This window comes from Planococcus citri, chromosome 1, assembly GCF_950023065.1.
Source record: "Planococcus citri chromosome 1, ihPlaCitr1.1, whole genome shotgun sequence".
Lineage (NCBI taxonomy): Eukaryota > Metazoa > Arthropoda > Insecta > Hemiptera > Pseudococcidae > Planococcus > Planococcus citri.
The window spans coordinates 28,657,389-28,682,645 of NC_088677.1; the positions used below are offsets into that span (position 1 = coordinate 28,657,389).

General features: G+C 34.0%; 1 protein-coding gene and 1 long non-coding RNA gene across 7 annotated transcripts in view; one reads left to right on the forward strand and one right to left on the reverse strand.

The window, feature by feature from the left end:
* Positions 1–25,257, forward strand: part of LOC135831213 (mucin-5AC-like) — a 407,292-nt gene that overhangs the window by 211,173 nt on the left and 170,862 nt on the right. The window lies entirely within an intron of this gene.
* LOC135831216 (uncharacterized) overlaps positions 1–25,257 on the reverse strand; it is a 256,152-nt gene that overhangs the window by 205,100 nt on the left and 25,795 nt on the right. The window lies entirely within an intron of this gene.

The following is a 25,257-nucleotide window of genomic DNA, read 5'->3' on the forward strand; positions in this document are numbered from 1 at the left end:
TTATCATTTTTTTCGTTGATACCTTAGTTCTTGAATTATTGTATGGATTTATTTGGCAGATATTACTTAAATTTTTAAAGAGAGGGGGCTCGTCAACTGTAATACTTCCAATTGGAGAAATAATAGAGATATGCGATTAGAAATCAATTCTTTATATGAATTGTTTTTTTTTAGAGTGGGTAAATTGAAACATTTCGTTTTTTATTTGTTGAGTTATGAGTAAAAATAAGGTAATCAGGACATGAAAATGCACAAATGTTTAGCATGACCCATTTTGGGCAGACCCTGAGCACAAAAAATACATAAACCTGAACCAAAACAATTGAAAACCCTAATTTATTTTGGGCAAAAACCAAAACCTAAAACTAAACCGAAAAATGCAGGGTTCCTATAAAGGTTTTTGTTCCAAATACTGATGTAAAAACATTCAAAACAGCAATAATCTCTCTGAAAATCTTTAGAGCCTACAAGGAAACACAATCACCATGATCCAAAACTGTGCAGCTTTCGAGCGTAATCGCAAACAAAATCGAGCTTTTGGAAATTTTCATGGGGTGACTTTACACAAAATTCATTGAAAATTGAATTTCTCAGGAACTACCGAACCGATTTTGATTAAATTTGAAATTTTACAAGTAGGCTACCAGCCGGACATTTCGACATCATCATCAAGTTCCAAAAGCTCAAAGCTTCCATAGAGTGACAACATTTTTTTCGCCATTTTTTTCAAAACTCATTACCTAGAAAACGGCTGAGCCGATTTCGATGAAACTTGAAACCTCGCAAAGCCTCTACCATTTCTAACGAATCGTTTATTACCAAGTGGATCAGTTGTCAAACGAATTGTTTACGTATAAATTGATTCAATTCTCAGTGAATTGATCGTGAGAGTATTAATTCATTTAAGGGAATCATTCATGAACGAATTGATTAATTTTTTGAAAGAATCGTTCGCGAACGAATTGATCAATTCTTCAATTTAGGAATCAATTTGCTCGCGAATGATTCGCCAAAAATCAAGTACATGAATCGATTCGTTCGCGAACGAGTCACTTATACGAATCAGTTCGTTCGCGAATGATTGACCAAAAATTATTCAATTCGTTCGTGAATGATTCGCCAAAAATTGAGTGAATGAATCGATTCGTTCGCGAACGAGTCACCAAAAATTGAGTGAATGAATCGATTCATTCGCGAACAAGTCACTTATACCGTTATACAAAACAATTCGTTCGCGAATAATTCACTAAAAATTAAGTAAATGAATCGATTCGTTCGCGAATGATTCACCGAAATTATTCAATTCGTTCGCGAATGATTTGCCAAAAATTCGCGAACGAATCACTTATACGAATCAATTTGTTCGCAAATGATTCTCCAAAAATTAGTCAATTCGTTCGTGAATGATTCACTAAAAATTATTCAATTCGTTCGTGAATGATTCGCCAAAAGTTGAGTGAATGAATCGATTCGTTCGCGAATGATTCCCCAAAAATTATCCAATTCGTTCGTGAATGATTCACCAAAAGTTGAGTGAATGAATCGATTCGTTCGCGAATGATTCCCCAAAAATTTTCAATTCGTTCGCGAATGATTCGCCAACAATTCGCGAATGAGTCACTTATACGAATCAATTCGTTCGCAAATGATTCTCCAAAAATTAGTCAATTCGTTCGTGAATGATTCGCCAAAAATTGAGTGAATGAATCGATTCATTCGCGAATGATTTCCCAAAAATTATTCAATTCGTTCGCGAATGATTCGCCAACAATTCGCGAACGAGTCACTTATACGAATCAATTCGTTCGCAAATGATTCTCCAAAAATTAGTCAATTCGTTCGTGAATGATTTGCCAAAAATTGAGTGAATGAATCGATTCGTTCGCGAATGATTTCCCAACAATTATTCAATTCGTTCGTGAATGATTCGCCAAAAATTGAGTAAATGAATCGATTCGTTCGCGAACGAGTCACTTATACGATTCAATTCATTCGCGAATTATTCACTAAAAATTATTCAATTTGCTAGCGAATGATTCACCAAAAATTATTCAATTCGTTCGCGAATGATGATCCACCAAAAATTACTCAATTCGTTCGTGAATGATTCGTCTAGTAATCAATCAATTTGTTCAATGATTCAATTCGATTCGATTCACTTCGCTTGAAAACAGATCAATTCCTATACAATAGTTTCACAAAAACCGAATCAATCGTAAACTAATTGATCCGTTTGCGAATGATTCACCGAGAAATCAAGCAATTTATTTGATCACCAATCGTTCGTAAATGATTCAATTCGATTGTAAACAGAACTAATGTTTCAAAAAAAGTGACTCAATTTGTTCGTAAAAGATTTGTTTTTGAAGAATAGTCGATCTTCTCACGCATAATGTGTAAGTTTAGTGTTTTTACCTCTAGAAGGGTTGGTTCAAAAATTTTGAAATTTTCACAGAAAATAGCCAACAAATAGGCCCAAGTTGAAATGTAAAATTTAAAAAAATGCCATACTTATTTTGGAAAAGTTGGAAAATCCAACTAGCTCAAGCTCATATACTCTACACTCTGCCCTATTTCTCATAAAACACATTTCGAATAATTTTTTCAGATTTTTTGCAAACAAAAAAAAATCAATGTTAACTGATTTTTTTAAAAATGAAATCAGAAAACCGGTTTTGTCGATTTTCGATTAAATTGATTTGAAATCGACATCCCATAATGTCTGATCAAGTTGAATTTCATCAGATATAATTTTGATCCAATTGGATAAGTAAAAAATTTTTAAAAATCCTGAATCAATTTGGCTTTCATTAGATCCAAATTTTTCCATGCCTCCAGAAGTAAGTATGTCAGCATCGATTGATCTTAAATTTGGTTCAATAAAAAAACTAGACAGCTAAGCAAAGCTTAGCTGCAAAGTGTGCGTAGCTAGCTGCCTTTTCTACAGCTATAACCGTTATTACAGTAGACTCTCGATTATCCGACTCCGGATTATCCGACTTTCGGGTTATCCGGTAAAAATTTATCCGACTTACTTTTCGCATTATCCGACCCACCAAGGTCGGATAATCCAAAAACCCCTAATTTTTGATTTTGGAGTGTAAATAATGGTGCAGTATGCAGCATTTTGTATTCTAACGGTGTTATTTTCCTTGAAATTGATCCAACTTATCTCAAAAAATTATAATTTGAGTCAGTATTTCATTGTCTTTTATGTACAAAAGTACATTATTTTTGTTTATTCATCATTTTTTTGATTTTTTGTTCCTTCCTGCTTTGAGCCAAAACTTGATTTTCTGAATAAAAAATTGTCTTCTCAAGCTTATGCACTTAATTTCTATGCTAAAAACATCCATTTCGGATTATCCGACTTTTTTGGTATCCGACTCACCTTACCCCCCCCCCCCCCCCCGATTAGGTCGGATAATCGGGAGTCTACTGTACATCTAGGTAGTGCATAAGTGAATCAACCATGTCACAGTAATGAGAATTTTTGAAACTCTCACTGCTTCAAAATAATAATTGTTTTTCGGTGTTTTCATATTTTCCAAATTACAATAGGTATTTCAGAATAATTTATAAGCTTGTATTGCTTCTAAATTAAGAAATTTCTAGTTGTTTTTCATAGTTTGCATTGTTTTAAAATTTACAAAATTTCAAATCAATTTCCCGAATTCCCCATTGCTACAATTTCATAAAGTTTTCAATAAATTTTCAGAATTTTGCATTGCTGCTGAGTTAGGAAATTTGCAATCAATTTTTAGAATTCACATTGCCTCTAAATAGTCAAATTTTGAATAATTTTTCAGAATTCTTATTGTCTTTAAATTAAAAAATTTCAAATTCAATTTTCAAGTTCATATTGTTCACAAATTGTAAAACGTTTACTCAATTTTTGGAATTTACATTGCCTCCAATTTTTCAGAATTCTCATCTTGTTCATAAATATTACAATACTTATTTTTTATAATTTTCAAGTTCACATTATCTGCAACTTACAGAACTTTTAATCAATTTTTGGAATTCTCAGCGTCTCTAATAAATACAAATTTTCATGCTATTTTTTTTAGAATTTCCATTGTCTTCAAATTTATAAATTTTCAAACCAACTTTCAGAACTTGCTTTTTATTCTAAATTAAGAATTAAATCTTATAAAATATGTTAAGAATTTGAATTGCCTCTAAATTACACGAAAAAAAATATGGGTAATTTTTACAAAAAAATTTAACTAAATACTGGTATTTAGCACAATTAAGTACCAGATCCCATTTAATAATTTTTACTGTAGGTAATCATTTAGTAAAAATTATCATTTTAATAAATTTTGCTATAGGTACCAATAGTAAAAATCATTTTGTTTTAATAATTTTTACTAAATCATGATAATAAAAATTTCATGTTTCAATTGTACAAAAATTAGTTTAATTACTCATTTTGAAGTAATTTTTAAATTATAAGTAAAAAGTTAAAAATTATTCATGTCAAGGTAATTCTTACTATACTTATGGCTATAGGTAGACAGAAAATTAATGAAATGAATTTTTAGTTAGCAAATGATATCATAATTCATAACTCAATTTCAGCATTATTTTTGCCCCATTATCATGTACTACGTAGGTAGTAACTCCAAAGCATTTACCTATCCGATTTTCCTATGAAAAATCTGTCACCTACCTACTTACCTCACGGGGATTCGAACCTGGGTCCCTAAATTTCCTATTCCTACCTACATGCCCTATCCACTCAGCCACCACTTCACTACGAGGGTTAAGGCATTAAAATGATATATTTGTTTGGTAAACACCCCACCAAGCCACTCCCACTTGAAATACACAGCTGGCAGACTGGGGGTGTAACAGGGTACAATGCAACGCAGCTGTTTATAAAATGATGAAGGGATAAGGCTGGGGGTATAGCAGGGTACAATGAGCGGCAGGTGGTTTACAAGTCTCCTTTCTCCTTTTTTAGGAATTTATGCATTAAAATAATGAACTAAAATTGCAATTACTCAGCAATTACCCATCCGAATTGAATGAAAATAAATCTATACCCTCCGCCTTAATGATTCTCAAATGGTGTCCAATAGGTACAAAAAACGGTTGGATAGCTTAAGAGAACATTCATTGCAATTGAAATTTCAATTTCTCAAAGCGAAACCAATAGTGTGCTACGCACACTAAAAACTATGTCGCTTAGTTTTTTGAAATAAAAATTTTGAGCTGCCAGCAGTGCAGGTTTTTCATGACTAGTTTGCCAATTGTTATTCATCCCTAAAAATTATGCTATCAACTTTACCTGTCACTCAAATTTGTCATATCAATCAATCAGTTGGACGACACGCAGGTTCGAGTACCTACCTATATTCCTCTTTTGGAACTTGAGCTTTGAGATCAGATCCTTATTTTACCTATATTTTTAAGCGTCCTTCATTTTACCATCTCAACTTTTTTTTGAGAGGAGAAAATGTTCTCATACGTACATATAAAGTACACGTACTCGTATGTAGGTACTACAATGTGTATCCAGCGTAACGTAGACAGAACAACCCAGAATAGGCTAAACTCCCGCTGTTAAATCGAGCCAGGTTGCGAAATACGCTGACGTCGAAATACAACGTCAGGCATAAGTTTGAAAATTTATTACACGACTATACAAAAGCCAACATTACTGTAAGGGCGTGAAAGCAATGGTCAACCGCAAAAACGAATGAAGATAAACTATGTATACGTGTAAAGTTGACTCGTGTGAAAGAAAAATTATGTAGCTGAAATCTTCGCAGATGTACTTACCTAGACCTACCTAGGCCTATTATTACCTACACTACGTACATGTGTGAGCCATACTCAAACCGTAGACATAAGTTTTTACCTCAGTTATTTAGACTTGAGCTGTTGCAGTCATAGTTTGAACGTACCTGGTACGTACCAGGTACCTATCTGGGGATGTAGACAAGTAATTGATGTGTATCTACTTAGTACTGACTTTAAAAATAGGTACATAGGTATATTCTATCTAAAATACAGTACCTATCAAAAAAATCAACCGTAATTCTGAGATCTGTCGATTTCACCGCAGAATAAATAAATTTCAAATAAAATTTCTTATCTGGCACGTTACTTACTGGTAGAAAATATGTCGCATATACTCGTATGTATAGTTCCCATTTACGAGTAGTCGAGTACCTAGACCTACATACTACACATATGTACGAGAGTATACTATGGTGAATTAAGGTAGCCTGAAGACTTGGAAACGTTATGGTTCCCATAGTGGATGTTGTAAAGAGGCGATTTTTTCTCCCTACACGGAGAATAAACATGAAAGAAAAATAAAACGGTAAAATCTGCGCAAAACCCCGAGAGAGTATATGCCGACGAATATTGTTGGCAAGAAAATATACATCTGAATTTTTACGTTAGTCAATTATATTCGCGGCACCGACCGGGAAAAAAAGGCTACGCGAACGAACATAAATGCGAATACGATAACGAAACTCTGTACTCGTACGTAATTGAATTTTTAGTGGAATTTCGCACAGGGCAGAAAAAACAGGCGAATATGAAACTCGACGCTAACCTAAATAACTTGGAAATTTGAAAGATCTCCGCAGCAGCATCGTTGAATAAAATGGAAAAATGTTTCTTTAAGACATGAATATGCGAAGATAAACCCAACCCGTAGGTATACGGTTTTGGTCTTCTCGGCAGCATCTCCCATTCTCTCAGTGTGTTGTAGGAGTAGTTAATCTATAGGAAAGAATTTTTTCCAACATTAGGTATTCACATGAATAGACTGTGAGTCGAGATGTTTCTCTTTTTCAGTCAATTTTAAATGCAAAATTTCCACATGTTTTGTAAAGAAGAAGATGCTCTCGAAAGCGCAAAGGTTACAAAATTAGGTCTTACAAAATAAAAGGCATTCATTTAATATAGTAGGTACCTACTGTGGCAGTTAAAATGAGATTCGAATCTATAAATTCGTATGATTATTGGATGCTTGATACATTTTTGAATATAATATTACCACGAAAAATTCTAGCAAGGAAAGAGCAGCTCAGATTTTTGTGGCTCAATCGTCAAATATGCTGCTACATATACTACAATATAATATACATATTAAGTTAGGTACCATAGTGTACAATTCATTTATAAAAACTGCAGAAATAAGCCAAAAAATTCTACCAAATACTATGAACGTTTTTTAAACTGTAAGATTCTCTATCAAATTTTGGAAAGCAAAATGAGCATTTTGTCTGCCTTTTTTACATTTTTCGTTTTTTTACTTTTTGAATCTCTATAGTCGGGGAGCCCGCTCAATAGGACTTGCACAAAATTTTTCAAACTGTACAAAGGTAGATCGAAACATCAAGCAAAAATTTATCACCTGTCAAAATTTCAAGTGCTAATGTGCGTTTTTCGATTTTTGGTGAATTTTTAAAAATCAAATTTAGGTCAAAAATGAGAGAAAAAATCAAAATTTTACCAAATTAACCAAGAAAGCTGAAATTTGGGATACACTCTATTTTTGGCATGCCAAATCGATTGGAAACTGTTTCAAACCGTTTTGAGCAGTTCTGGAGCCTCCAGCAGACTTTTGAAACTCGAAATTTCCACAAAATTTCACCAAAATGGAGTTGAATAGCCGAAATACTCTGCAAACTAATTTCAATATGCTACGAAGTCAACTGCAGGGGGATTTCAATTCGTTTTGGAGCATCCAGTGATTTTTTGAAAATTACTGGAGCCTCCAGCAGATTTTTGAAACTTTAAATTTCCTAAAAATTTCATCAAACGGAGATGAAAAGTCAAAATTCATTTTGCAAACTAATTTCAATACGCTACGAAGTCGTCTGCTGATGGATTTCAAGTCGTTTTGGAGACTCCAGCAACTTTTGAAGAGGTCGTATGGTGTTTTTTTTGGAAACTTGAAACTTCCAAAAAGCAGCTGGAAGCTTCAAAATCATTTAAAACCATTTGAAACCACCATGTAGTCGACTTCATCGTATTGAAATTAGTTTGCGAAGTAAATTTCAGCTTGCCAACTCCATTTGGTGGAAATTCAAGTTTAAAAAATCTGCTGGAGGCTCCAGAACTGCTCAAAACGGTTTGAAACAGTTTCCAATCGATTTGGCATGCCGAAAATAGGGGTTTGTCCCAAATTTCCGCTTTCTTGGTCAGTTTGGTAAAATTTTGATTTTTTCCCTCATCTTTGGCCTAAATTTGATTTTCAAAAACTCACCAAAAATCGAAAACCGCGCATTAGCACTTGAAATTTTGACAGGTGATAAATTTTTGCTTGATCTTTCGATCTACCTTTGTACAGTTTGAAAAATTTTGTGCAAGTCCTATGTTGGAACGCACAATTTGCGATTTCGGCTGACCTGTCAGTCAAAATGGCTGCCATTTTGTAAGTAAGGCCACCTTTTTTTTTTTGAGTACAAGGGCGAGAAACGTTCCTTAGGACTCCCTCTATAAGAAAAAAGTTGTCCCGGAGAATCGACAGGGGGGTGGGTGCAATAGATTCTTAAGCGGGCTACCCGACTACTAGTTATTAAAATTGTTCTTGATTTTTGACGATAAGTATCTACCTAGAGATTTTTTTTTAAATAATACTCGGCCAAAAATTTTTTTCGTTTTTTTGAAGTAGGCAAAAATGATCAAAAAAAGTGGCACCACTGCAATTTTTAGCATGAAACTCTCTAAGTATGTCATTTTACTGTTTTTTTTTTTCTTCAAATTTTGTTTACATTTCCATTTTACGCTTTTTTGGTAATTTTTCTGAATTTCCTCATGAAAAAATATCAGATGTATTTTTTTTTCAACATTATGTAAAAACATATTCCAAAAAAACAATTTAAAAATTGAATAAAAAAACATATTTTCATGCTGTTCTGTTTAAACATGGTGTATTTTATTTTACGTTATAAGGAGTTGTCTTCTTTTGGGGGGAATATATTTTTCACGTGTCAAATTTATATATTTTGTTGCTTATACCATACAATTGCAATATTACACGAGGTATTACAATAAAACGTATAGGTAGGGAGGCTCGTTCGACTTGGAATATTTGCTACATTTTGAAAATTCGTCGACGTCTCTCTAGCATATAGCGCTATATTAGAGAGAAGTGTACGGCATGGCAATAAACAAGAAGACGAGGCGGCGAAATCGTCGAAATAATTTCATAAAGATAGTAATAAAAACATTTCACCATTATATTGAAAAACGCTGCGTTTATATTTAGCAGCGTTGCTAATAGTGAAAATTTCCTACATTCTGAATGGTACACAATACTTTCTCGAATGTTTGAAACTTTTAAATTAAATTCAGAATGACGCGCTTTTTACTCTTACTATGCCTAATGTCTTATCTTTAAAAAGTTCTATAAATATTTTCGCTTAAAGCTGGAAATTTCGCTTCTAGGTATTCGGGCGCGTATTTGTGATTTAATACGCGTTGCTGGTAGAATTTCACTTTGAATTTTCGTCCTCGCGGATGGAAGAATTTTTAAAACAATTTTTACTCCCCGTCTACCTTTTTTTGAGCTTCTAGTTCCGGACGTTTGTTTTGTTGTACTGCAGTTTTGTGCTTTTCAACTTACTATACAAAGGATACGTGAAATAATTCTGTAATTGAAAGAAATACACAAGGGGTATGTTTCCAGAGACGAATCAACCAAATTAACGATGTTCAACGCGTTGTTATGGAACTAAATTTTAAACTCGACGGTACTTCAGCGTTGTTTTTTTTCGACGAGATTATTTTCCAATCGCTAGAAAGAAGATAAAAAAAAAGAGAAATTACGCTGTGTGATGGTTAAGTTGAGCTCAAGAAACGTTACTTAATAAAGTTGAAGGAAATCTTCTCGAAAAAAAAAACTTTTGTTGAATTACTCATCAGTACATAGTTGCCTTTGTTGGTGTAAAAAGCATACTGCACTTAAAAATTCAAAATACGAATTTTGATTTTAAAATTTTGAAAAATTATCCAATAAGTGGGTACGTTGAAAAATTTAAAAAAATGTATACACGTTTTTCATGAATAAAAGTTGCTTAAAAATTTTTTAGTTCCATTTCAATTTTAAGTTTTTTCCTCAATTTTTTTCTACTCTTTCGTCGTCAAGTTGTCGAAATTTCTTGTACATACAATATCAAACGTTGATCATTTTTGTACAACATGGGAATTTTAATTGGCCCAAATAAAGCCTTCTCGTTGGGAAATGTTCGAGACCGAAGGTATATAAACGGTCCATTATAAAGGTCAGCCTTCTATATATAAGAAAATGTCGACCGAACATGGGTGCAATTCCGGCATCTCGGATACAACGGCGAAAGTAGCGAAAAAAAGAAGAAAGTTTTCTTTCGGTTGCAAAAAGGAACCTAACAAATCATTATTGTAGCATGAAATATAGCGTAGTATAACATGGCTGAAATAATTTTCTATAATAGTTTTTTTTTTAGTGTAGTTTTTTCTATTTTTTTTTGCCTTGGTTTGCGCGTATATGTTTTTCATTCGGACGAACACGCACGTTTAATAATTTACTACGCCTGAGCCGGTTTAATTTTCTTCACATTAAGGTATCATTTTCTCATCAAGCTCTCGGCATGGCAGCAAGGTGTATGTTTTTCTCGTCATTTATAGTTCGAACACACATAATATTATCATTCATTTGTAAAAGATGCGTTGAATTGTATCTGGCTTTGCGTTTCTTTTTCGGTTTCGAGTAAATGCGGCTTAGGTAGCTGAATTTTATTTGGTGGAATCGAATCGTCTTCTGTGATCTACCCATTGTGAAAGATTGAGCAGTGGGTAGAATTTATTTTCTTTTTAGTGTTTGTGTGGTGTGTTTTTCATTTAAAAGTTGACTGCGTGCTGGAAATTTATTGGGGAAGGAAGGGAAGGCGCAATGTGTTATTTTTCCTATGTAAGTTCCTAAAATTTAGCAAATCATTCAAGTGTTGTAGAAAATTGGGATCTGAATTTAAACAATGTTAAAACTGTTACACAGTTCTCAAATTTGTAAAATTTTATTTCTGCAAAATTTTCTACTTAAATTTATAAATAGCAGAGCGTGTACCTAGTTACTCACTTTTTCCCAAAAAAAATAACTTCGGTATCTAACACACATACCTTGGTCTATGCTTCGACAACAAACTGAACTGGAAAAATCACATCAAACATCCAAAACAAGCATGTAAAAATAAATAAACCTATTGAGAAAACATATCTGGTACAACATATGGAGCAGACACTCAATCTCTTCTCAAAATTTATAGAGCTCTGATTCGCTCAAAATGTGATTATGGGTTGCCAACTTACTCATCAGCTAAACAGTCAACACTCAAAGCACTGAACACAATTCACAATACAGCTATTCGACTGGCAACTGGAGCCCGCAAAACTACTCCATCAACTTTATCAGGAAGCATCTGAAATCCTCCACTCTGTAAGATCAAAACTCATCCTTTCCAAATTTTTCATTCACCTTAAAAAACTGTTGACTGTCTCCCTCTCACCATAGACTCAAAAATTGATTCCAATCTCCCATATGTGTATGACTCATATCTCCATAAAGCCGCTTCAATTCTGAACTCCATTCAGCTATATCCTCTTCCCCCATTCTATCCAGAAAATCCTACAAAAACTAAGAAAAATATTCTCTCATTTAACACATAATTACTTAAACACACTCAACTCAACACTCAAGTATCAATAACTTTCGTCGTTGTTGCAGTCGCACTCCTTTACAGGAGATAGCGTATACTTCCATCTATATTAGCCGGTTTCTAACATATCTGATAGTTTCTTTCAGGGTCTTACAGGGAGAGTTGGCGGGTGAGTTTGCTGTTAACATCTCCAATCATTTCCTCCCTCTTGTCGTTCTTCCTTGAATTTTCCCTTGTACTGCTAGCATGAAAATACCATTTTCTCGTATTTTATGAGCTAAATACTTCAGCTTTCTATTCTTCATATTTTTTACCAGGACTTTCCGCTCCTCTCCTATTCTTGCTAATACTTCCTGGTTGGTAATGAAGTCCTTCCATGAGATCCGTAGTAGCCTTCGATAGCACCACATCTAAAAAGCAGATATTTTCTTCTCGCATTCTGTGCTCATGGTCCATGTTTTGCAGGAGTACTTCAGAATGGCCCATACATAGCATCACATAATTCTCTTTCTCAGAGCTAGACTCATCGTTCGATTTCCCAGCACATTGGCTAGGTTATTAAAGGCGCTTTTTGCCATTCCAGTCCGTGATTTAATTTCTTTATGATCTCTACCATTGTTATTTATCACCACTCCAAGGTATCTGAATTGATTTACATTTTCAATTTCTTGGGTTCCAATGTTGATTTTGACCTCTTTGGTGTCCTTTTTTGCAAATCTCATCACCTTGGTCTTGTGTGCGTTTATTTTCATTCCATATTTTAATATCAATAACTTTACTCCTCAGTATAATGATTTCATTTCGTTTTACACCGATGGGTCGAAATCTGTGGATCATTGTGATTATTCAGTTGTTTGTGATAGCAAGGTATTGCGATTTCTGCTTCACAGATTGTTCAGTAGGTATTCTTTCATTTGAACTGTACACTATACTTACCTTTTTAAACATGGAAATTGAGAGCAAACTTGACAAAGTTGTCACCTTATTGCCAAATCTGTGCATGCCCATCAAAAAAACCTGTCTTTTTGCATCACTGATAAGACTCTGGGATGCCATGAATTGAAAAATTTGCATCTGAGTACAGTACGTAAAAGTGCACCATGGAAGATGCATGAAGGTAACCGATGTTCAATTGGAACTCAACGAACCCTTCCAAGCACATCTGAACCTTATCAATAGGTACACAGCTTTGGCAATAAGGTAAAGCAGTTGTAATCTTCACAGATTCACTAAATTCCATCTCTCAACTAAGATCTAAATCTAAGCAACATCCAATTGCCTCAGAAATCTCATCTCTCCAAAGTGACATGGATGTTACCCTGACAAACCTGCTTCACACAATCTTGAAAAAAAAATAGGGTCAAGTTGGCTCAAATTTTAAGTCTTGACACCAATAAATTTCCTTTCCATCATTTTTTTTCAGCATAAAATCTACCTATACTCAACCATTATTGGTATAAAATTGAGCCAAATTTACCATCGAGCATATTTCATGTTGAGACATCGTCACCACATTTTTTTAATGGATGATTTGAAGATTGTGTGTAGTTTATCAGTTGATTTTTCAACACTTTTTTGTGATTTGATGCAAAATTGACTCAACATTTGTGTCAATGATTTTGAATACTTTCTATCAACATTTTTTTGTAATCAATCTTGTGTCGAGCTTATGAAAAACGACCTTAAATCTTCAAAAAATCACGCTTCATATTCTAGTGCATAGGTATATATCTAAATATATTATGTGAATTCATATTTAAAATGATTTAATGGGAAAATCCCTGCACCTTGACTCTCCCAAGACTCAAAAATTGGGTTGAGATGACCCTCAGAAATGAAGCCAAATGTTATAACACTTCGTTTTTCCAACATTAAAGTTTCTTGAAAAACTACTTATTTCCTTGTATGTACAGACCATACCCTCCTCACCAACTCTCATCTCTTCAAAAAAGAATCCCCTCCAATATGCTCCACATGTCAAGTCCTACTCACTATCTCCCATATCTTACTCACCTGTCAAGGTCATACCAATTTAAGAAAGTCAGTCTAAAATACTGTTTTCTCACTGAAATTAAAATTTCTCATGGTTCTGCCAATAATGGGCACATTCTCTCCTCCCTCCCCCCACCACGCAAAAACCAACACTTTTACACTAATTGTTGATGGTTTTTTTCACCAAAAATTGTCATTTTTTTAATCAAAAATATCTCGTTTACCCACTGAATTGGCCATATGTATGACACATTTATTCACTAAAAATTACCTAATGCATTGCTTTTCTATTTTTGAAATTTTTTCACTTTTTTTCAGGTCATTTTAATTACTTTTGAATTAGATCCAAAATCATATCTATTATTTTTACTAGTTATGCAAAACCCTTGGAAAGGCGAAACAAAATTTAAAAACGGATTTTTTACTTCTGCGTCGACATAATACGACATACCTACATGTTATAATCAATTACCCACTTAAAAATTCGGCCAAAACAAGTCCATTCTACGCGCGGTATTACATCACACCTGACATTTGAATCAAAAGTTCCAAAAAAAAAATCCACCTTTTCAAACACACTTTCCATCAAACCATCCATAAAAGCACAAAGGGAAAAACATGCATTAAAAATACACCAGCACGTGAAACTTTTTTTGGAAAATACATTAATGTAACACGGTGCTCGTATTACACTAATCAGAGAACCCTTCAAAGATATCATTCTCTACTTCAAATAATTCCATCGTGCTGTTTTAAGGATGACAAAAAATTACACACAAGGTTGTTGTAATCTAATCCCAGAACATTGGTAATACTTATTCTACTGAGGGAAGAAAGACGAAGAAAGGGGTTAAAAATAAATAAATAAAAAGCTCGTATCCCGTTGATAATGGCAGTACATCTATTTACGAATCAAAGAAATATCGCTAATGCGTTTGTTTGCTAAACATTATTTCGTTTATACGTCGTTTCATCTCAGATATGTTGTGCTTAAACACACACATATATACGATATAAAATTACATTATCGTCTCTCTGTAGAAAACACTGCTGATGTGACGTGAGCGTGTGTGTGAGGCGCAAACGTATACAGAGATATCTGGGGAAAGTATTAGTATAACGAACATCTTTGAAATTAGGAAAAAACAAAGTTTGCGCGCGAATTCGCGTAAGAAAACTCGCATCGTCATTGTGACAAGATGGTACAAAACTAAAGCCCTAATGAGCCCATTAACTGCGTCTCGGCGGTATACTTGGTGAAAATCAGACTCATACAAACTATACGTAGATACTTTTTCCGCACCGCTACTTTACGTATAACGGAGGCGTGCGATTTATTTTTAATCGAATAATTTTAAAAGTTTTTTGTAATATAAACCTTCTGTACCATTTTCATTATGCAAATCAAGCCCGCAAACGAATTATCGACGCATTAAAAAAACAAAAAAAAACTAAGAGGACGAACAATATAAAAATATACCGAGTTGGTATTATTTTACATTCAAAATGCATCGCATATTCAACACACATTTTTATACGCTACGTATACGTACTTATACGATAAAACATCATGCACTTTGAACCATACAAAAGATGAAATTTCGAGGCAAAAAAAAACCAAACGAATAAGCAATCTCGAGAATATTTTCTACTCCCAACGACTTTTTTTTCGTTTCGTTTCACTAAAATAAAAAAAAAAGATTAAGAAAAATAAAAAGAAACAAAGTACGAAGGCTTAAGAGAAAAATAACGAGTTCTCCGAATAGATTAAAAATTCTTCTTGAGTGAAATTAAAACGTCTCGAGTTAAACCATCGGTAATAACCGACGGTTTTACTCCAACTCTCATCTCGTCGACCTTTCTGTTGTGGAGTTTCTCTAGCAGATAAAAAAAAAAGAAAAAAAGAAAAAAGATCAACGAATCTCCAACATGGTTTTTTTTTCGTCTTATTATTTTAGAAAAAACAAAAGAATAACTTTAAAATACGCCTTCGATATGATTTCGTATCGTTCGAAGCATTAAAGATTTAGTAAAAGTATCTTAAAAAGTATTTCTCATTTCGCCCTTATTATAAAGTTGATCAGAAAAACGCGCCATTTATCGAATACCCTTCGTCGAAGTTGGCATAGTTGGGCTTTTCTATACCCGAAACAAATCTCGAATAATAAAAAAGATTGTATAAATCGAAAAACAGAAATTGTTACATTAAAAATCCAAAAACTTGGAGTACATTTTCGAGTGAAACATTCGGCTTGGTTGAAAAATAAAAAGCGACGCGAATTACCGTAAATAAACTGCCGCTTGTAGATATAGCAAGAAAAAGGTATCTAGGTAATCTTTGAATGGCTCTGCACTGAGCGTATTTCTATATAAGAAAATGAGAGACGAGGGTCAACGTCAATCGACCGTGAGTTCCGGATATTGTTTCCTATCTGTTATAAATTTTTATTTATCCCGTATTTCGTCGACGACTACGACGACGACGAAGAAAAAGAAAAGCTTATACAATGACGGCAGAAACTTTGCTAAAAAGTTTATGCGTAAAATCAAAGCAAAAATATCGTTACAAGCTCGGCCAAGTTTCATTATATTCTAAAGCGGTTATACGATGGTTAATTGTTCGGATTTCTTTCTTTCTTTTCTTTTTTCTCCCCCTTATAGCTTCTTCAATATCATCGGGCACCTTTCAACAGAAAACAGTTAGGTGCTTGAAAACACCACGGCGGCATAGTGTTCGAGTTGTTGAAGAGTTTCTCTCATCATTTGATGAATTTCGCCCTTCATTTTTAATTTGAAAAAATCGTATTTTTTTCTCAATGTAATACGTACAGCTACGTAGGTTAGGTATAGAGGTAAGTACTTGCATAACATCTTCGTCGTCGTAATTCTTCTTAAATCTGCTTTTTCGAGTGTTTTGCTTCATTGTGTTTCTCATCAATAAGTTCGCCCGAAACATTTCTCACGGTTAAACCTTCTGCTGTTGGAGAGCAAATCTCAGGTGATTTGCGCAATATACGACGACTTTTTCGATATTTAAAAGCTACTAAATTCCAATGCCGAAATCGCAATAAAACCTATTCGATCCGTTATAAGAAGGTCGAAAGTACACAGTGGCCGAATTTTTAGCAGGGCAACGCTGATAATTCTACGTTTTGAAGTTGTTTTAAGGATACTAGAGGAGTATATTCAAAGGCTAAGTTGAATTTATTAAGATGAATCTTTTTTTTGATGGTGGAGGCAGGGGGTGTAATAAAAGCTGTTTTCGAAGTTGATTTCAGATTTTGTTGTTGTTGTTGTTGATGTTGAATGAGGCGTCCTTGTACGTATTTTTGAGAATAATTTTTACGATTTTTTTAATGTGATTAATTAGGTGTTTTGGAACGACCTGTACCTAACCCCTCCAGATGCTTTTATATGTACTACGATTTTTCAGATACGTTTTGTAGCATTGAATCTTGAAATTATCATTCGTTGTTAAGTGTGTTTCTGATACATATTATATGCTATGTCTATATCATGTATAGATAGGAAGCTCCGTAATTCAAGTTCATGGTTTTTAACACCATTTGCATTCCAGTTGAGGATTTTAAGAGAATAATGGTTAGAATATTATTTATTATTTTGAATGAATTTGGTTAATTTACTTAACCACAGCTTGTAAGAGCGATAGTGTTAATCGAAGAGCATCAGTCAAGTTGTTAACCATTTCAATATGGGAGTTGAGGAGCTGCATAATCCCAGGCATATCCATATGCAATAGCTGATCAGAATTCTTATCAGGAGGTTTTGTAATATTGGCATAGCTTACTTACTGCCCGTGTTGTGATAGTTGGAGTACTTTTGCGCACGCATCTGAAAGACATGTCAACATCTTCAGGAGCTTGAGGAGCAGAACTTGATGGTTTATTTTGTTTTTTGATAAACATTGGGCATCCGCGAAAGTTCGCTGTGTGTGGACCATTGCAGTTTACACATTTTGGTTGAGGCAGTGTTCCATGAGGACAATTGGAAGTTGGATGGTTTTCTGCGCATTTCACACATTTAGGAGGTCTTCGACAATAATTCCTAGAATGGCCAAGTTCTTGGAAATTCTTACATTGCACAATATCAGGCTTCCTTTGTGGTTCAATTCGAATCAATGTATGGTAAATGCTTTATAAAGAAAAGATTTGTTTTCCATCATCATCATCTTTGGTTGTAAGAGCACAAATTGGCAGAGGTTCTTTACTTCTGTTGAAAAGGTGGTGTAAACAAATAACAGGTATAGCTTTGTCAATCGATTCATTTTCGATATCTTCTATTGACAAACTGGTAGGTATATCTTTGATGACCACAGACAGATGATTAATTTGGTTTTGAAATGTATGATATTGCCAATTTTTGGTATCAAAGAATTTTGTTAGAGCTCGATAGTCATCAGAGGAAAATAAGCAAATTCTTATTCTCTTGCCAAATACTTTTGCATCGTAATCTTCTAAACCCAGCTCATCTATTTTACTGGTTAGTTCCCTAATGTTTCCATCAGCCAGAAAAATTGGAGGAACTATGAATTTTGTTGTTGGTAATTCATTGCTGGTATCTTTTTCTTTAATAGGTTGTTCATTTGGTTTAGATTCTTCTGGCACAGAGATACTTTTGAACTTGTTTCTGACTGGAATTAACTGAGCTGATTGAGATTGTGCAGATTTGGCCATGTTTTTTTTGGTTTTACAAATTTGGCGCCTTCGAATTTTAGGCCAGCACGGATATTTTCTTGCAGATTCAAGATCATGCGCGTTTGGTTGGCACGTCTCAATTTGACCAAAAAAAAAAAAAAAACAAGTCCGCTGGCGTGTTCTGTTTAAAGCAATCTTATGATTGATACACCCACAATTGGACAATGAATAATTATCAAAAAACTGCTTATAAAAATCAAGAAAAAAATCATCGATTCAGTTGAATCTTTCTTTAGAATTTATTTCTTGATGATCGATTTCAAAAAATCAGAAAAATGTCTGCATGAATCAATTTGACTCTGAAACGATCGACATTATTAATTAGATTGGGTCTATAATTAAATTCAAATTAGATCTAAGTAGATATAATCTCCCTTCCCCTAGTTTAAAAAAAGGTTTTGCAGGATCCAACCTGATCACCTCTTCCCCACCCCTTCCCAAAAAATTGTTGGATCCAATTGAATCCATAATCATTTGAGGTTCTGTAATTGGATCATAATTTATCTAATGAGATCAGATTGGATCAAATTTGGATACAGTTAAATTAAATCTTTGTTCTACAATATTATCCGTGGGTCGTTTTGATTTTTTTAAAATGAAAATTTGAGGGATGATTTATAACAAGTTGTAAAGAGACCTCAACAGACTGCAGGAAAAATTTTGAATCGCCAACGTGAACCATCACCAGTGGTGGCGTAGCGTAGCACAGTGGTCCGAAATGAAGAAGTAGCGGCCAAAATTCAAAAAATCCTCAGATTGAACAAGTCTCAAAAGTTGATTACGAATATGTAGCAGTTTTCTAAATTATATTCCACGTCCCTTTCTGTGATTTCAAACACTTTTCCATTATTTTGCTTGCCTACAGAAATGAATGAATTGAAGTACCTCAAAATAGTCAAAAAAACTGCTAACTTCAAAATGCTGTAAAGCATGTCAATTTTAATTTTTTTCAAAACTTTATGGGTTTATATCAAAATATGGACATTTTTGAGTATAAAAATCGTTGATTCCATTTTTTCAAAAATATTTTGGTCTCTAGCATGCTCGTCACAAAAAATCTCATTTTTTTTGCTATTTTCAAGGTAAAAGTTTTTTTAAAAAAAAACCCAAGCTGACTCAAGGTGAAATATCACATCCCTGGGGTACTATGGCATGTAAAGAAAAACATCCCTGAAAAATTGGCTGCCCCAACCTGCCCCATTTGAAAAAATTGCTATGTAAAGTTGCATAAATGCTGTTTTTCTTATTTTTTTAAAAACATTTTCAATTAAAAAATTACTACAGGAATATGAATACTAAAATTGACTTTAGTGACCCAAAAAAAACATATTTCGATACCCTCACGAATTTTTCAAAATTTCATGTTTTGGACCACCCTCTCCCTCCTTTGAGGGCTCATTTTGAGGTTAGGGGTAAAATAAATGCCAAAATCGACTTCAGCGACCTAAAAAACCCCCAAATCCTATAGCGATCTAAAAAAATACATTATTTCGATTGCCCACCTCGAATTAATCGAAATTTCATGTTTTGCACTGCCCCCTCCCACCTTTGAGGGTTCATTTTGAGGTTAGGGGTAAAATAAATGCCAAAATCGACTTCAGCGACCTAAAAAAACCCCATATCCAAAATTTTACGAATTTTGCTCTGAAATTCGATTTTGCACCACCCCTGCCCCCCTTTGAGGGCTCATTTTGAGATTAGGGGTAAAATAAATGCCAAAATCGACTTCAGCGATCAAAAAAACCCCCATATCCGAAATTTTGCGGATTTTGCTTTAAAATTTGATTTTTGGCCGCTACTTCTTCATTTCGGACCACTGTGCGTAGCCAGCATTTTCTCTAGGAGGAGGCAAAATAAGATTTTTAAGCGACAAAAATCGAAATTAAAGGTAATTTTCTGAAAACCTTTTATAAAAATTAAAGCAAAAATGGGTCAAAAAAACGACCATTTTTGTACGTTTTATTTTAAATTTATTGAAATCGGTAATTATAATGCCAAGAATGAGTTGGAAAAATTGAAACGGGTTCTGCGCCAGGAGTATATTTATTATTGGAATTTGGGAATTTTGCCTTCACAAATGTAAGTAAATTAATAATTATTTATAAGTACATAATTTGGGGGGAAAAATAAGATGGATTTATTATTACAGGAAATTGGAAATTTGCCTTCTCAAATAATGAGTAAAATTGGTCACTTCGAAAAAATGTTTTACATACTACTCCTGACTTAAGATATCAAATTATTGCAAAACTGACGAGTTATTAAAATTTGTTACCAAGATTCTCAGCCTGTTCTGTTCAATATTCTCAAGTATGGTAAATAACAAAGCTAACCAGATAAGTTCATACATAGTCTAAACTAATACCAAACTGATTTGAAAATCACAAGAGGTCGGAACTGCACGTTAGCATCTTCGGTAACCGTGTATGTACTTATAGGTAGATATAGGAAAATTAAGACCGAGTTCATTAATTTCATAAGCGTCGGGTTTACCGTGTAGTAAACAATAATGAGTAGTTGTTGACGTTTCGTGCGCCTAAGTAGGTGCTAAAGTTTTCAAAGTTGGGCAACAAATACATGCATACTCGTAGCATATGCGTAACTGGTAGGTGTAGTTTGGTTTTTGACATGTACGATGAAATTCCTACCTACGTTTTATTAATATACCATTACTATACGTAGGTCGTAGATACATACGTATACGAGTACGTTGAACATTATTACATACATTTATGTAATACGATGAAATACGAAATTGGAGATGATTTTCCCTCTCGTTGGGTATATAAGAGTATGAGTTGTGTTACCAGTTCCATTGCTTATATCGTATGGGTATATTTTGAATTACATATTTTAAATTGGAAATGTTTTTGTAATTATGTACTTGTATGTATTCAATTGTGTGGTTTGAGGTACCTCGTAGTGAGATGGAATCATATCATATGAAAATCGAAGTGGGAAATTGGTCAATTTTTTTCACGTTTTTAAAATTCTGACAAGTCAGAAAAATTTTGGAAAGTCTCAAATAAAATTTTTCATTGACATGATCAAAAATTCATAAATAATTTTTCAGCGCAAAAAACATATCAATGTTGAAATTGAGAAAGGATTCGAAAAAATATTCCCGTACATAACAAGCATAGTTCTTTCCAATAAGTAACACAGCAAAATTTCACATTTATTGGCCACCTGAATAACTACAAGTTTGACCTTTTGGTCCGGTAAAAGCCTATAAGTAATTCCACGAATTAATCTTAACAGATAATTCTCGGTGGAAATATTTATAACCAATTGTACACTAGGTAGTAGATAGTAATGCAAGCACTACATCTGTCCTGATTGTAAAATCCCGATGGATTCCGACGCATTTCTCTCCATTAAAAAGTATACCTTTACTTACCTATGTACTATCGGTAGGTACGATTATATTCGCTATTATACAGAACATTCGAAAGCATATTTATTTGATTTCTCCAACTTTTAATGTTCGTACTTTGGTGCAGTTGTACGATGACACCAATTTTGCTACGAATTCCTACTTTTACTATTACTGTACACCTTAACTGTCTAGTTAAACCGCCGAATAGTTATAGTGGCCGATTTAATTTACAATTTTAGTAGATACGTAGCATTTGCCCATCGTTTGATTATTTTATGCGATTGGCAAAAGTTAAAAACATAAAAAAATTAATATTCTATTTTGATATTGAAGTCGATTTCTTAAATAAAAAAAGTAAGAGTGATATGAAATAATGTGCAGTAAAAATTTTGGCAGAAAATCGAAAATTTCCATGTAAACTTTTTTTGAGCACTTTTTGAAGAATTTATACCTAAAAGTGAGTCAGTTTTCCAAGTAATTCAAAATTTTCAAATGTCGGTGCCTTGATAAGTAAAACTAATTTATCGACCAGTAGTTATTAATTTCGTTTATTAGGTACGAACCAAGAATTCTTAAGTTTTAATACGATCTTAAATCATTTTAAATAATTCATTCTCACCCATAATTTGAACTTACTTTGATAAACCGAAAATCCACGCCATTTTGGGCACAAAATTCTTCAAACGTGCTGAAAAGAAATTTTGGTAGGAATTGTTGATTTCTGCTGAAATTTTAACCAATTTTGATTGATCACATGACACTTTCTAAAAAACCCAAAAATTCATAATGACCCAAATTCAATCTCAAAATTCTTCAACAAAAATGCTTGAAAAAATATTCGATCAAAATTTCAACCCTTTTTGAACGTTGCATGATATCTTTAAAAATCCTTAATATCACAACCCATTTTTGGGTTCAAGATTCTTCAAAAATTCTCAAAAAACATTTTAGTACCTAATAACTGAAACATTAATAAAATTTAAATAACTTGTAAAATTTAAATCATTTTGATTGATCGCAAGGTCACTTTTTGAAATAATTCTGCTACAGTCCATTTTCATTTTCACTCGAAATTGGAGGGAATCAGTTGAATGTGATTGGAACGAACTTCTCTACGCTATTTCGACATTTTTGACCCATATCTATGAAAAGTCTACTGAATTTTTTGGGCAAAAAAATTCCAGTCAAATGATTTAAAGAGCACTTTTTACCGTCGGACTGAAGACTACACACGACATTAGCAACCCTTTCGTGCTTCATGTTTAAATTCTTTCCTCCACCCTTTTTGAAATACAGCAACCAAATTATTTCATTTTTTAGATCTATAGAGCGCTTCAATTTTACACAGAAATATTTTTCTTCTTTTAAGAAAATTTTGCTTCAGTTAATCTAATAATTCACGTTTATTTACCTACATGGAATATCCGGTTATCTTGCACACGTATATTTGTATTTCATCGTTAGTTATTTACCCATTATCAACATCTAATCTCGATTTCACTTAACCCTCTGCTCTTTCTCCCCTCCCAACTACCGAAAAAATCCCCTGTACAAGCAACCTGCGTTCTGTCGATACGAGCTAAGAAATTTAAAAGGGGGAAAAAAAGGATACAGAAGACCGGCCAACTGCAGCAAAAAATTATTTTAAAAGCCTCTGGCGTAATTCGTCCGTAAACCTTTCTTGTGTGGATATTGTGTTTTCAACAGAGCAGCGTCAATGTTTACTCATAACATCCAACATAACACAACAGGATAAAAAAAAAAAGAAGAGGGAAATAAACTTCAAAAACTTTTATAACGAAAACTTGAGAGTATTGTTGAAAGAAATAGTTTGCTTTTTTTTTTTTGTTAAACAAAGACGCCGGCAGAAATTTGATTAAAATTCTTCGTCCTATCGGTGACACCACTTCTTGCGCTCATTTGTACCGCTCAATCAGTTCGTACTTCGTTCTGCGTGTGGTAGTTTGAAAAGATATGGTAGCACGAAAGAGGTGTAGCAGAAGAGAGGGGGGAAAAAGTCAATCCAAAATGTACGCGAGCTCGCAACATACCATTTCCACAACTCGCAAAACGTGTTCACGTGGAAATTTTCTAGCAGAGTTGTTATTTCGAATGCTAATTTTCGGCGTGTATACAACGTGAAGATGCAGCGGCGGTGTATCGAATTTGCCGCAGATACGATTTTTTTTCCTCCAGCGTGAATTCTTCGCCGGTATTCGTTGTTTGCTTTCACGCAGGTATCTCTGCCTACGCAGACGCGAGAGGTGCCGATAAAAAATCCCATTCGGAATATTGGTCGTCGGCGTCACGTCATTCACGCCATGCGACGCAGCGTGTACCTCGCCATGTATGAAATTGCGATCAGCTCTTTTAAACGTTAGTGTTCAAAATTGCCCATCCTGGGTGTTGAAAATACATCCATACCTATATACCTACGCGAAATTTGCTTCCTAATTTACATGCAAATACGAAATTACCAACATTACGTCTTTTTAACCAATGAAAGGCTGTAAATTATATTCATCGCGTTGAAAAGTCGCCCACGATTTCGGCAAAATTTCCAGGTTATAATTTTGACGCTAACTATACTTTTTTACCGAAAAAATATTAGGTGCTTTTCAATGCATCGATAGATATCTAGTCTACTACAAGAAATTTGTTTTTCATAAAATCAATATTTTTCTCTGGAATCATTTTGACATTGACCTCCTCTGAATCATGATCATGAAGAGGTAATTTCTTCAAAAGGAGTCATGAGAGAGAGAAAGGAGTATTTATTACGAATTTTGGAGGGGGGAAATGTCATTGGAAAATATCTCGGATTCAGGCGTAGTCGTCACGGACTTCTTCATTTGATGGGAGATGATCTCTATTCTCGGAAGGCCGCAGTAGCAAAGACATATCCGGCTCGGAGGACCATTGTTGATGATAATGAACATTAAACAATCAAGACATTAGATTTACATAATTTTATAAATAATGGTCTGTAATTTATACTCTAAATTTTTATTTTTGATTTATTAACAATTTTTTTATTTCCATCATCATCATTGAACTTGGACCCGGTGAGCTGTTCAGCTTGTTTGGGAAACTGTAGAAGAATTGCTCGCTGATGTGTCAAGTTTTTTTTCTTCGGCCTTCCTCTGCTCCTCCTGCCAGTTGGAGTGTAGGTATTGTTTGACTTTTCTAGGGGACCATTTGTCAGGCATTCTATCAACATGTCTTCGCCATTTCTTTCTGTAATCTTTCACCCGTCAGATGATTGGCTCTGCTCCTAACGCGTTCAGGATGTCTTCATTCTTTTTCCTATTGCATCTCGTAGAGTAAAGTTGCCTAAATCGTACCAGCACCCAAATTGTAACACCCCCCTCTATTGCAAAAACTATCCGCAAATAGTACTTTCTACAGATAAAATATGTTACTAGCTTGCATTACGAGGTCCCTGATACCAATATCAGGCACATTGAATCATTGGTGTTTTTTTATCACTTTTTTAGAAAAATCA